The sequence below is a fragment of the Euprymna scolopes genome, chromosome 33 (genome assembly GCF_053919585.1).
Source record: "Euprymna scolopes isolate OS-2025 chromosome 33, ASM5391958v1, whole genome shotgun sequence".
Lineage (NCBI taxonomy): Eukaryota > Metazoa > Mollusca > Cephalopoda > Sepiida > Sepiolidae > Euprymna > Euprymna scolopes.
Window position 1 is genome coordinate 21018427 of NC_136514.1, and position 12500 is coordinate 21030926.

Genomic DNA, 12500 nt, shown 5'->3' on the forward strand with positions numbered 1-12500 from the left:
CAGAATAACAGACGAAAGGAATAACCGAATAATGGCCAAACGGAATAACAGACGAAAGGAATAACCGAATAATGGCCAAACGGAATAATAGACGAAAAGTATAATTGAATAATGGCCAAACGGAATAACAGAAAGAATAATCAAATAATGGCCAAACAGAACAACAGACAAAAGGAATAACCGAATAATGACCAAATATAATTAGGAACAAAAGCAATAACTACCTAAAGGAACCTGCCGTCAGTTTCGAAAAAAGAATTTTGGAAAAAGGAAAGGATAATTGAGAAGTAAATGATCACAATAAAATATTGGATAATATTAAAAGGCCTTTCGGACATTATTTGATTGAATCTTGTCCAAGAGCTGTTTAACTATTGCATGCTTATTATTGTGGGTATCTAGTGTTAAACTTACAATTTTTCGGGTAAATGAGACACTCTCTTGTCCAAACTCCCAACTCCAAAAGTTAACACTTTGTTATCAAAATTCCAACTTCAAAACTCGACACTCTATAGTATAAACTTCCAATTTCAAAACTCGACACTCTATAGTATAAACTTCCAATTTCAAAACTTGACACTCAGTTGTCAAAACTTCCAATTCTAAAACTCGACACTCTGTTGCCAACACTTCTAACTGCACAACTTGAAAACCTGTTTTCAAAACTTTCAACTTAAAAACTCGACATTCTTTCAAATTGACTTGCACACGATCACGTACGTAGCACGCGTTCTTTCAACCCATCCCGTTGTTCGTACCATCTCCGTTTGTATTCACCTGTTTGATTCGCATAGAAATCGTGAGAGCATGCGTCGCTCACGTGACCGACAACCATAAAACCAATTGGGGCCGCTATTTTAGCCTTTCTTTCCTTCCATTTTTATTTTTGTTACACCACGAACTTTTTGAAGCACGTACACATGCTAGCCAAGTAAGTTACAATTTTCCCTACAGTTTATTATTGTATTATTATTATTATTATTATTATTATTATTATTATTATTATTACTACTACTACTACTACTGTATTTATTATTGTATTTTTAATATTGTATATTTATTTTTGTATTATTTTGATAATTCAGATTACTATACTCATCATTGAAGTAGAGTGAAGGACATTTCAATGAAAAACTGGCAACCTCTTTCGCCGCGAGAACGGGAATAGATCGAAGAAAATGTCTTCTGCGTGATTGCGAAGTCTGTTGATTTCCAAAAACTACGTAAATGAGGAAAGATTACTGGAAATCTGAAGAGACTTATTATTTTCATGCTTTGGTCGTAAACGCCTGGAGTGCGGTTTCTCACACGAACCTTTGTCGCCACTCTGAAATCGACGGAACCATCTCATAACTGCTGTGATATCAACTGACGAATTTTAAATCAGGAAGTTGATGTTGAAATCATTTATTTGCGAGCTATATTTTAACTGCTGTAAGGGATTCGTACTTTCCCATTATATTAACTTTTGTAACGCACGCCAGGCGGGTTTGGCGAATAAAAATGGCGGTGAAGCTAAAAAAAATGTTGTATTATGAGATAAAGCAAAACGAGAGGATGTAATTAAAATGATGAAGCAATACAGTAAACCATATTTTTATTTCTCTCTCTCTTTCTTAGTGTATGAGTTAAATTTTCAAAAATACGACTTTGGATGTTATTAAATTGTTACAATTAAAGAATTTTTAAAGACCAGTATAATAAATAGATATATTAGTGAATATGATCACACACACACACACACACGCACACACACACTCATATATATATATATATATATATATATATATATATAATTGATCACGAAACAAATTCTTTTTAAGCTGAAAATACTTGACGCCATCTACATAAATTCCACAAAACCTGGAGTAAACCATATCGCATGTCAACCAAGTGAAAACATTCTAAACTACCCCGCCCGCTTTCCTTCTATACGACCCAGTTACTGACCCCCAAATTTTGGGTTAGTAAATGACCTCCAAAAGCTCGGGCGCCAAGTAGATTATGAATAATTACAACTGCTACTACTACTACTAACCTTGGTCGTCACCAATCTTCCAAGAAAATTGTTAGACTTCTACATGAAGATGACCGCAAAATGCGGCGAAAACATTCATAATATATATGAAACATATATAACCATTTTGATGTTCACACAAAAAAGATAATCAGAAAATCGCAAAAAGTTAGAAAAATTTAATTATACAGAAGCTCACTGTTGTCTTGAATAGTTTATATATATATATATATATATATATATATATATATATATATATATATATATATATATATATACTACCCGAGCTTTGCTACGAATATATTTGTATTACACAATACTAATTGGCATTCTTTTAATATTTATGTAATTACAGGTTCGAAACCAAAACTTCTGGGTAAACGACATTTCTTGTACCACTGGTAAAAATGTAAACGAAAGTTCAACATTACGTAGAAAAAAACTGTACAGGTCCGTTTTCAGTTTGTGTTGCTCTCAAAAATGTAAATTAGGATGTTTGCGGATAAACTATGCTTGGTTGTGTATATAAAAAGTACCCCATTTTTAATAAAGGAAGGACTTTCACATAAAAATTTAATAAACAAAATATACGGCAAATTGAATTACACTTGTAAATCATATTTAAAAAATAGCACGGTTCGTAAACTGCAGAAGTACTAAACAGATAAAAACACCCGCATTTTTGTACTTCTGCAATTATTTTTCTTTGAGTGATGCTGAGACATAAAGCGACACTCCCCTCCCCCCGAAAAAAAAACATAATTACGTCGAAACTCCCCCACACAAATATATATTATCAACTAAATCAATTACCCAGACAGGAAAACATAAGATCTTTCTCAAAAGAAAATCGAAGAAAAAAAGTGAAAAAAAAAAAAAAAAACGCGTAGGAATATATCTGATATAAAAAGCATTACTTTACCTTGTTTCTTTTTCAAAGTATTATGGAAACGATAATAAAATTCAGACAGTCAAGTGAATAGTTGAAAATGATTTTAAAATCGTCTGTAGGAAATAAATTTTAACCTTTTAGTAAACGTGCTAACACCTTACAATGAATCGACATTTATAGCCGAGACTTTAATAGTGGGCTAACGATTTAAAATATTTCATCGAAAAATAAAATCATCCTTAGCCTAACTCTTTATTTTTTTTAATCAATATTTGTAACTTTTACATTTATACAAAATAAATAATTAAAACAAATCATTTTATCACCATATCTCTCGATTTGGTTAAAAACTATATCCGTTCATAACCGGAAGTGAAATATCAGTGAAAATTACTTAAAATGTGCCAGTTTAGCAAATAGTACAAAATACCTTGAATTAAAATAATTTAAATATATTAACTTCAAATAAGACTCTTAAATAGAACAATTACATCAATTACATTACTATAATCAGTCATTTTAATTGAGCGAATTATTTAAAAAGATTTTCTTTTTTTTTACACAGTGATCACCACTTATCACATGTCGGAAGCCACTCAGGGATAAGGGTTATTGCAAGTACATTACGTTAGTGTGGAGATTTGATGAAGTGTTTACTTAAGGGGGCGGTTCATTAGGAATTTGTTAACGTTGGACTTGAACACATCCAAGTTGTAGTCCGGTGGGAAGCAGGCATATGGAACAGAGTTCCACAGGCGTGCAGTTCTAAGAAAGAAGCTTTGTTCATGGAATCCGCGTTTTGATTTAGGCACAGATAAAGAGTGGGGGAAACTTTTGACAGTGGATTCAGCTAGACGGGTGTTTTTCGTGAAAGATTGGCGAGGGGAGACCAGAGATTGGAGTTCAGACGAGCACCTGCCATGGAAATAACGATAAAACAAGGATAGGCTCGCAACGTCTTTCTGTGAGAGAGAGGTTGCAGGGTAGAGAAAAGGGCATCCCGCACTAAACCACGAAGTCTATTTTGTACTCTGTCAAGGCAGGATAGGCTGTTATTAGCAGCTCCTGCCCAGATATGGCAACAGTATTCCATCCTTGGACGTACTTGGCTTTTATATAGATAGAGAATTGCATCAGTAGTGAGATATCTTCTGGAGCGGTAGAAGAATCCCACCATCTTTCCAGCGACCTTGGAAACAGACTTGATGTACGTGTTCCATTTCAGATCAGGAGTAAAGGTCAAACCCAGAAGCTTGTCAAAACACGGGGCCTCACCCAGACGAGAGCCATCCATCCCAATTGATGCCAGCTGGGTATCAGAGCGTTGATGATGTAAGGATAGGAGTTTGGTTTTGGATGCATTAAAGGTAACCAGCCACATCTTCCCCCACTGAACCAAGCGCTCGAGATCAGAGGAGAGAGAATCAGAGAGAACTTTGTCATTTACAGCCTTTGATGTGTTGCCGTAGATGGTCCTGTCATCAGCATAGATGTCAACGAATGATTTAAGTATGTGTTTTGGGAGGTCATTGATGTAGATCAGGAAGAGAGTTGGGCCCAGGATTGACTCCTGAGGGACTCCAGCATTTATATTGCAGGCCTCCGATTTTTGTCCATCTACCACTACTCTTATGAGCCTATCGAAGAGAAATGATTTAATGATTGAGAAAACATTTCCAGTTATACCGTAGCTGGAAATCTTGTGAAGTAGACCCTTATGCCATACCTTGTCGAAGGCCTTTGATATGTCAAGAGCAATTGCCTTAGAAAGGAAGCCTTTGTCAAGAGATTCACTAATCCTGTGGGATATAACCGTCAGTACATCTGCGGTAGATCTTGCAGAGCGGAAACCATATCGTGTGTAACTAAGAAGGTTATTCCTGCTGAGGTGGTTGACTATTTCTCTATTTAATATGGATTCCAGAACTTACTCATAACACACAGGAGACTTATATGTCTGTACTGAGAGGGAGATGACTTATCACCTGAATTCTTAAATACAGGGCATATATATAATATAATATGCAAATTAGATTAGTTTTCTTATATACATTTCCTTCAATATAGTGTATATATATTGATCGTGATAATATTTATTTATATAGAAAATCTTATAGTAAATAAAATGTATATAGATAACCGTTTTCAGCAGGAAGTTTTGTATATATTAAACAAATTGTGAACAAACAAACAAACAAACAAACAAACAGACAGGATTAGGGATATATATATATATATATATATATATGTAATTATATATATATATATATATATATATGTAATTATATATATATATATATGTGTGTGTGTGTATGTGTGTGTGTATTATTCATATACGAGGTGCGTTCTATAAGGAATGCCTCATTTTTTATTCTGCCTGAATGAGTCAGGGGAGATTATAAACTACATTCTTATGATGACTGAACTTATTTGGAACGATCCACGTATATATATATATATATATATATATATATATATATATATATATATATATATATAGAGAGAGAGAGAGAGAGAGAGAGATAGAGCGAGATAGAGAGAGAGAGAGTGTGTGTGTGTGAGAGAGAGACAGAGACAGAGACAGACTTGTTTTAAGACTATAACAATGCAGTTGAGTAGCAAAACATTGCTGAATTGGATGACAATATAAAGAAAATAAATGCCATTATTGAAATTTTCGATTATCAATTTGCTAACGGGATGTCTGGAACTAGCATGGTGTTATGTTCTTATAATTCTTTTTCGGTTTGGGTGGGTTTTATTTTTCCCAGTAGCCGTAACTCATACGAAGTCAATTGCATTAGGCCGCAAATAGTAATTAAGTTACTGTGTAATAGTTAACTGACATTTATGGTTGATATTAAATTATGGTTATAATATTTTACCAAAATTAATTGTATTATTCTGCGGTTCACTACGATGTAATTCCTACGTAATAAATAACGACATATTTGCTGGATTTTTTTATTGTATTGTTTCTATCTGCGCTTTAATTATAAATTAATATCTTTACTTACTAAGATCTTGCAAGCTATTTATAATATAAAATTCATTTGTCCGTTTAAATGTATGTATGTATGTATGCATGCATGCATGCATGCATGCACGCATGTATGTATGTCTGCCTAAAACTTTTGACAGAGGCGACGGATTTTCACGAAATCGGTATCGTTTTCGAGTTCGACCCTTCGACCAGGCTAGTAATTAATAAAAACAAATAATAAGCATATATAGTTCATATTAAGTTATCTTGCAGTTGTCTTTTTAGTCGCGTGCAAGCGACTCTATAAGTCACTCCGTCGGTCGGTCGGTTTGTCGGTCGGTCGGTCTGTCGGTCTGACCGTAACACTTTTGTGCTTGGCCTTTTTGGTTAAGATCAAAGGTCTGTGGTTAATACATGCTGTTCTTAGCTTTTTAAGCTTCCCTGGCCTTTTGGCCAGGATAAAAGTGTAGTATGTGTTCCGGCAGATACTGCAAGCAAAGACCATATGTTGTGGAAACCACACATATAAGACCTTGGTCAATGTAGGGGCAACTCTTCGTACCAATTGTCACTATCCAGCTCTCCTACTCCTCGGGGAGTTGGTCCCCATTTCCCCTTAACTCCTCGCATTAAAATCGGCCTTGCGCCTAATTTGCTCGGTGAGGGAGCAAATAAATACCAACCCCACATATGACCTTGGTCAATGTAGGGGAAACCCTTCATACCAATTGTCAATATCCAACTCCCCTACTCCCCGGGGAGTTGGACCCTCTTTCCCCTTCACTCCTCACATTAAAAATCGGCCTTGTGCCTAATTTGTCCTGATGGGGAGCAAATAAATACAGCTTTTCTTGGCCTTTTAGCCAATATAAAAGTGTAGTATCTGTTCCGGCAGATACTGCAAGCAAAGACCATATGTGGGGGCGACCCCACATATAAGTTATTGGTCAATGTAGGGGCAACCCTTTATACCAATTGTCACTATCCAGCTCCCCTACTCCCCGGGGAGTCGGTCCCCATTTCCCCTTCACTCCTCACATTAAAAATCGGCCTTGTGCCTAATTTGCTCGGTGGGAAGCAAATAAATACAGCTTCTCTTGGCCTTTTGGCCAAGATCAAAGTGTAGTATCTGTTCTTACTACATGCTCTACTTATGTTTATAACTTTGTGATATAAAGTGGGGGATCACTTCTTTGTATTAATTTAATGTAAAATGATCACCCACTTAAAAACCAGTCAGTCTTAAAGCCATTCAAGTCATTCTCCAGATCATTTAAGTTGTTTTTAAAGGATTCCAGTTAGTTTTAGGCATTCAAGTCATTCTTAAGGTCATTCAATTCATCATTAAGTTCATTGAAGTCATTCTAAGTCATTTACTTTTTATTTATTTAAGTCATTTTAGCCTATTTTTCGGTCATTGTATTTTATCTTTAAGAATTTCATGTCAATCCTACATTCTGTACTCTATTATTGCTAGTCTCAGTCCATAAATACTATTATAACTCGTGTTCTTCAGAATTGTCTGATATTTTCCTTCGTTATATTTTCCCATAGCTTGTTGGTTTCGTAATTTCCATTATTTCTCTGCTGTGTAATACCCCTTGTTATTAATTTCCCTCTTTCCGTACATTTTTTTCAAGATTTTTGGACTTGTGGAACTCTCTTCCTGCTGACAGCTTTCCTTCTACCTATAGCCATGGTATTTGAAAGCCCAAGTCCGATAGACAACTCTCGTTAGGGTCATAAATTTGTTAGCTTCTTAAATCAAATGGCTTCATGCCTTGTTTGACGCGATTTCCATAAAACAAACTAACAGAAACATCTAACACGGGTAGAATAGAATCTAACTGGAGACAAAAAAAAAAAAAAAACTATCCATAAATTAATAAGTGTCTAAATAAAAATATGATTACAGAAGGTATAATAAATAACAGAATAATTGAAACAATCTTGAGTCACTCCAGCCGGAACGCTAATCAAATATATCGGTGTTATTTTCTAAATATCAATTTTCATAATGCGTGGTAGTTATTTTATGCATAAAAATAGTAGAATATTTAATGCGTAAATGTTTGATCGACCAACGTATGAGGCCACCAGCGAAAAAGCTGAAGAAATAAAAGGCGCATCTAATACACTTGAGATATTGTGTATAACTTAATGTAAAAATAATCCATCTTTGTTTTTAATTAAGCAATATGATTAATTAAGACGTTAATTACAAACGGCTTGCTATAATTAATCTCTCTGCAGAGAGTTATGACTAATTGAGCTAAATTAGTTTAATCGTAGAAATTTGATTCGGTAAAAAAATAATTGAAATATGTGAGTCACTGAAGGATGACGAATGCGGCTACGTTGGGAACATATCCAGCTTTACCGTACACAAACGCACTTAGCCACTATGATTACGAAATTCCTACAGCTACAAACCTAGAAAATACAGCTATTAAGCTTGGCATAGTGATATGGGTACAAGAGGGAGAAAGTGGCAAACCTAGTTTAAGTACGCGTCTCTGGCCTTAACAGAGCAGAGAGGGAAGGGAAATAACAAACTACCAAGGACTTATGTACAACACGAAAGAAACTGGAATCTTAAGACGGTATCAATCATACCAGCCATTTTAGGAGCAACCGGGCTAGTGAAAAAGAATTTCCAAAAATATCTGACAAATATACCCGGTGAACCAAGTGCAATAGAAATACAAACACTCGCACTTAATAGGACAGTTGAGTAACTAAGCTAATGAGAGAATGTTTGGCATCCGGTAGAATGCCCATCTCTAGCAAAAACAAAGTTATGAGAAAATTAAAACAAAATAGGAGAGAACTTGAATGTATAGTAGACACTATCTTTAAGTATCTAAAGTCTCTTTGTACATGCGCTTGTCAGGGGAGATAACTTGCATGTTTACCCTATCCTCGAGTGTCCAAGATCCATCTATTTAGTAATTTATCAGGACAATTTGGCATGGGGATAGTTTTTCCCTACAAATAAATACTGACTAAATATTACAAATCATATATTAGTATTCGCGATTGAAATAATAAAATCTTTTAGGCATGTCTAACTCACACTGGCCTTTATGAAGAATGGTCGAACTTTTGCAAAAATGATGCTACCCCAAGTAACAGAACGAAACCGGATATCTTACCTGAGTAAATAAATTCTTGTCCTGGAATCCGGTAAAACCAAGAGCCTACAAAAATGATATACAAAAACATACTTGATTTATTTATTTGCGGACTATTATCCTCGTCTTTTATAGTTGCTGTTTCACGATGTTTCGGCCAACTATTCCTCTGGCCTTCGTCAGATTGTTAACCACGACAGGATAGGAATGCTGAATCTTCAACTGTTTTTTCAGTAATTACTGCCTTCCATAGTTGTTGTCGTCTCACCACGTTTTTGGCCAACTAATCCTCTGGTCAGATTTGGGTAGGATTGAAACCGCTACCTTCATCTTCAATGCTCACCTGGAACTGTAGGGACTCAACGTCTGTTTACTGTGCCAAGGGTTCTGAAAGGCGATCAAGGTAACATTTTTTGTTTTCATAAATCCAAGTTTTTTTTTTTTTATCTGATCTTCCATTATCGGGTCCGTACCGAATAGTATATATTATTTAATTATTGGAATTCCTTTTGAGATGAATCATTTGTACATTTTATTTATTTATTTATTTGCAGACATAGTGTTCGATTATTCAATAATGTTAGGTCGACGAGATAATTCTTGTGGAATTTTTAATTTGGATTTCAAATGATGTGTTTTCAAATAAATTTTCGTTAAAATACCTTTACATTATATATCATCTTAAAAAAGCGTTTTTCACTCTGTCCAATCATTTAAATTACACTTGTTTTATAGCAATTATGCCTATTTACAGAACGTTGAATACCAAATTGGAAAAAAAGAAAATTCGCACAATTTTCTTATTTCAATTCAAGCTAGGCTAAAAAGCTATTGAAACAGCGATATCAACGAAGCTTTTGGCCCACGGACCACTACTGAAGCACAACACAATGGTGGCTTGAGAACTTTCGTAGCAGTGAGGAGAGTCTTGAAAATGATGAGCGTATTGGTCGGCCATCGGATGTTGACAACGATAAATTAAGAGCCTTAGTCGAAGCCAATCCACGCACAGCTGTTCAGAAACTTGCTTCTGAATTAGACGTGATTTATACGACTATTTCCTGCCACTTCAGAGAGATTGGATAACAAAGCAACTTAATAAATTGGTGCCTCATAAATTGAACAACAACCAAAAGAAATGTCGTTATGAAGTGTCATCTTCCCTTCTTTTACGCAACAAGAACGACCCGTTTTTCGACCGGGTTGTGAATTGCGATGGAAAATGCGTTCGGTCGACAGCCAGCGATGCTCAGCTCAGTGTTTGGACGCCGACGAATCCAACGACACTTCCTAAAGCAAAAGTTGCACCAAAAGAAGGTCATGCTGACTGTTTGGTTGTCTGTGATAGGTTTCATCCATTACAGTATTTTGAATGCAGGATAAAACCATTACGATTGATAAGTACGGTTAACAAAGGGATGAAATGGATAAGAAGCTTCGACAACAACACCCAGCATAAGTCAAGAGTAAAAGCCCAATTCCCCTCCACGACAATGCCCGACTGCACAATGCTAAACCGATCCTGCAGAAGTTTAACGAAGTGGCTACGAGACTTTGCCTCATTCACTATACTCTCCGATACTGTCCTCTTCCAACTACACCTTTTTCAAGCATATCGACAACATTCCGCGGGAGAATTGCTTCAAAAAACCTAATCAATATGATAAACCTTATCAATATTAAAAACCTAACCAATATCAAAACCCTAATCAATATTAAAAACCTAATCAATATTAAAAACCTTATCAATATTAAAAACCTAATCAATATTAAAAACCTTATCAATATTAAAAACCTTATCAATATTAAAAACCTAATCAATATCAAAAACTTAATCAATATTAAAAACCTAACCAATATTAAAAACCTAACCAATATTAAAAAAACCTAACCAATATTAAAAAAACCTAACCAATATTAAAAAAAAACCTAACCAATATTAAAAACCTAATCAATATTAAAAAACGTAATCAATATTAAAAACACATGCAGCGACTTCATTGCCACCAGAATGCAATATTTTTACGTTAATGGCATAATATACTTATTTTGCGTTAGCAAACGTGTGTTCATTCTGAGGTGCTGATTTCAATCAATAAATTTTTATTTGAGCTGAAATATATCCATCTGAATTTAACAGGTAAAACTGCAAGAACTTTCTTGTCAACCTAATGCTATTGTAATATGTATTTAGAATATTACAACAGGGGAGATTAGTCACTACGATACATCTACCCGATAAATCTCCTGCAAACTACTTAGCAGCACTGGTTGAAATGTGTAATTACTTTTTTATGATAAATGGCAGCAAACTCTCTGATTGATATATAATTAGGAATAAATAAAGATTTGTTAAACCTGGGTAATTCTAACATTCTAATTTATAGTATTTAAGTAATATATCTAAAATAGAAAAAGGCTTTATATCTGTCTCTCGGTTTCCATATTTGCAAACTCTATCTCCTCTGAAACTAAAAGTCGCCAGGGGCCTCAAATGATTGTTTTTTTTTTTTTTTTTTTTTTTACGGACCGTTCTTTTATGGGTCTTTAGTCGGTTAAAATAGTTTTTAAAGGGGTCAAAAATTGAAAAAATCGTTATACATCTTGTACATTCATCTTTGTTTATTTGTAATTTTTATTTGGAGTCAGTTCGTATCCGTGTCGCGTTGGTACAGCAGTTGAATTTGAATGCTTCGATTTCGATTATAGCTGACTGTATCCAGATTCGTCTTGTTAAATAACGACCATATAATAATATATACGAAATCTAGGCACTGCCATCCGCACACTAGTATATATATATATATATATATATATATATATATATATATATATATATATATATATATATATATATATATATATAAAATTTAAAGCTGAATGTATGTGTGTGTCTGTGTGTCTGGTCATGAATAGGCTCCTATATGGTTGACTATTTAAAAAAAAACTGATTACATATAATGATAGAAGACAAGGAATGGGTATGTTTGATCTGGCATTAAAATTGTGGGGTCTGCGTACGCGCCTGGTCCACAAAGTATGGAAATAAAAAATTAAAAAATTAAAAAAAAAAAACGTTTACTCGTGTTTTTGATATAGATGTACATAAGAATACTTTGATAAGTATGTTTTAACTTCAATAGGGATGGTATAATAACATTGTGGGATCTGCGTTCGCGCCTGGTCTCTATAGAATGGAAATAGGCACAAACTTTAATAAAGACTTTTCATATCTATCTGCGTAAGCATACTTTGATAATTATGTTTCAGTTTGAAGAAATATGGTATAATAAAATTATGGGGTGTTCGTTCGCACCTTACCTCCATGGAATAGAAATGTCACAAAGTGTAACAAGTTTTTTAATCTAGATCCACAGAATGTTGTGATAAGTATTTCAGTGTGAACAGGTATAGTATAATAAATTATGGGGTTTATCTATTTTATTTTTACTTTCATCATATTTTGTTTTGGTT

At 34.4% G+C, this 12500-nt stretch overlaps 1 pseudogene; it reads left to right on the plus strand.

Moving 5' to 3' along the window:
* The first annotated feature begins 6979 nt into the window (after positions 1-6979).
* LOC145258453 (U2 spliceosomal RNA) lies at positions 6980-7145 on the plus strand (annotated as a pseudogene).
* The last annotated feature ends 5355 nt before the right edge of the window (positions 7146-12500 follow it).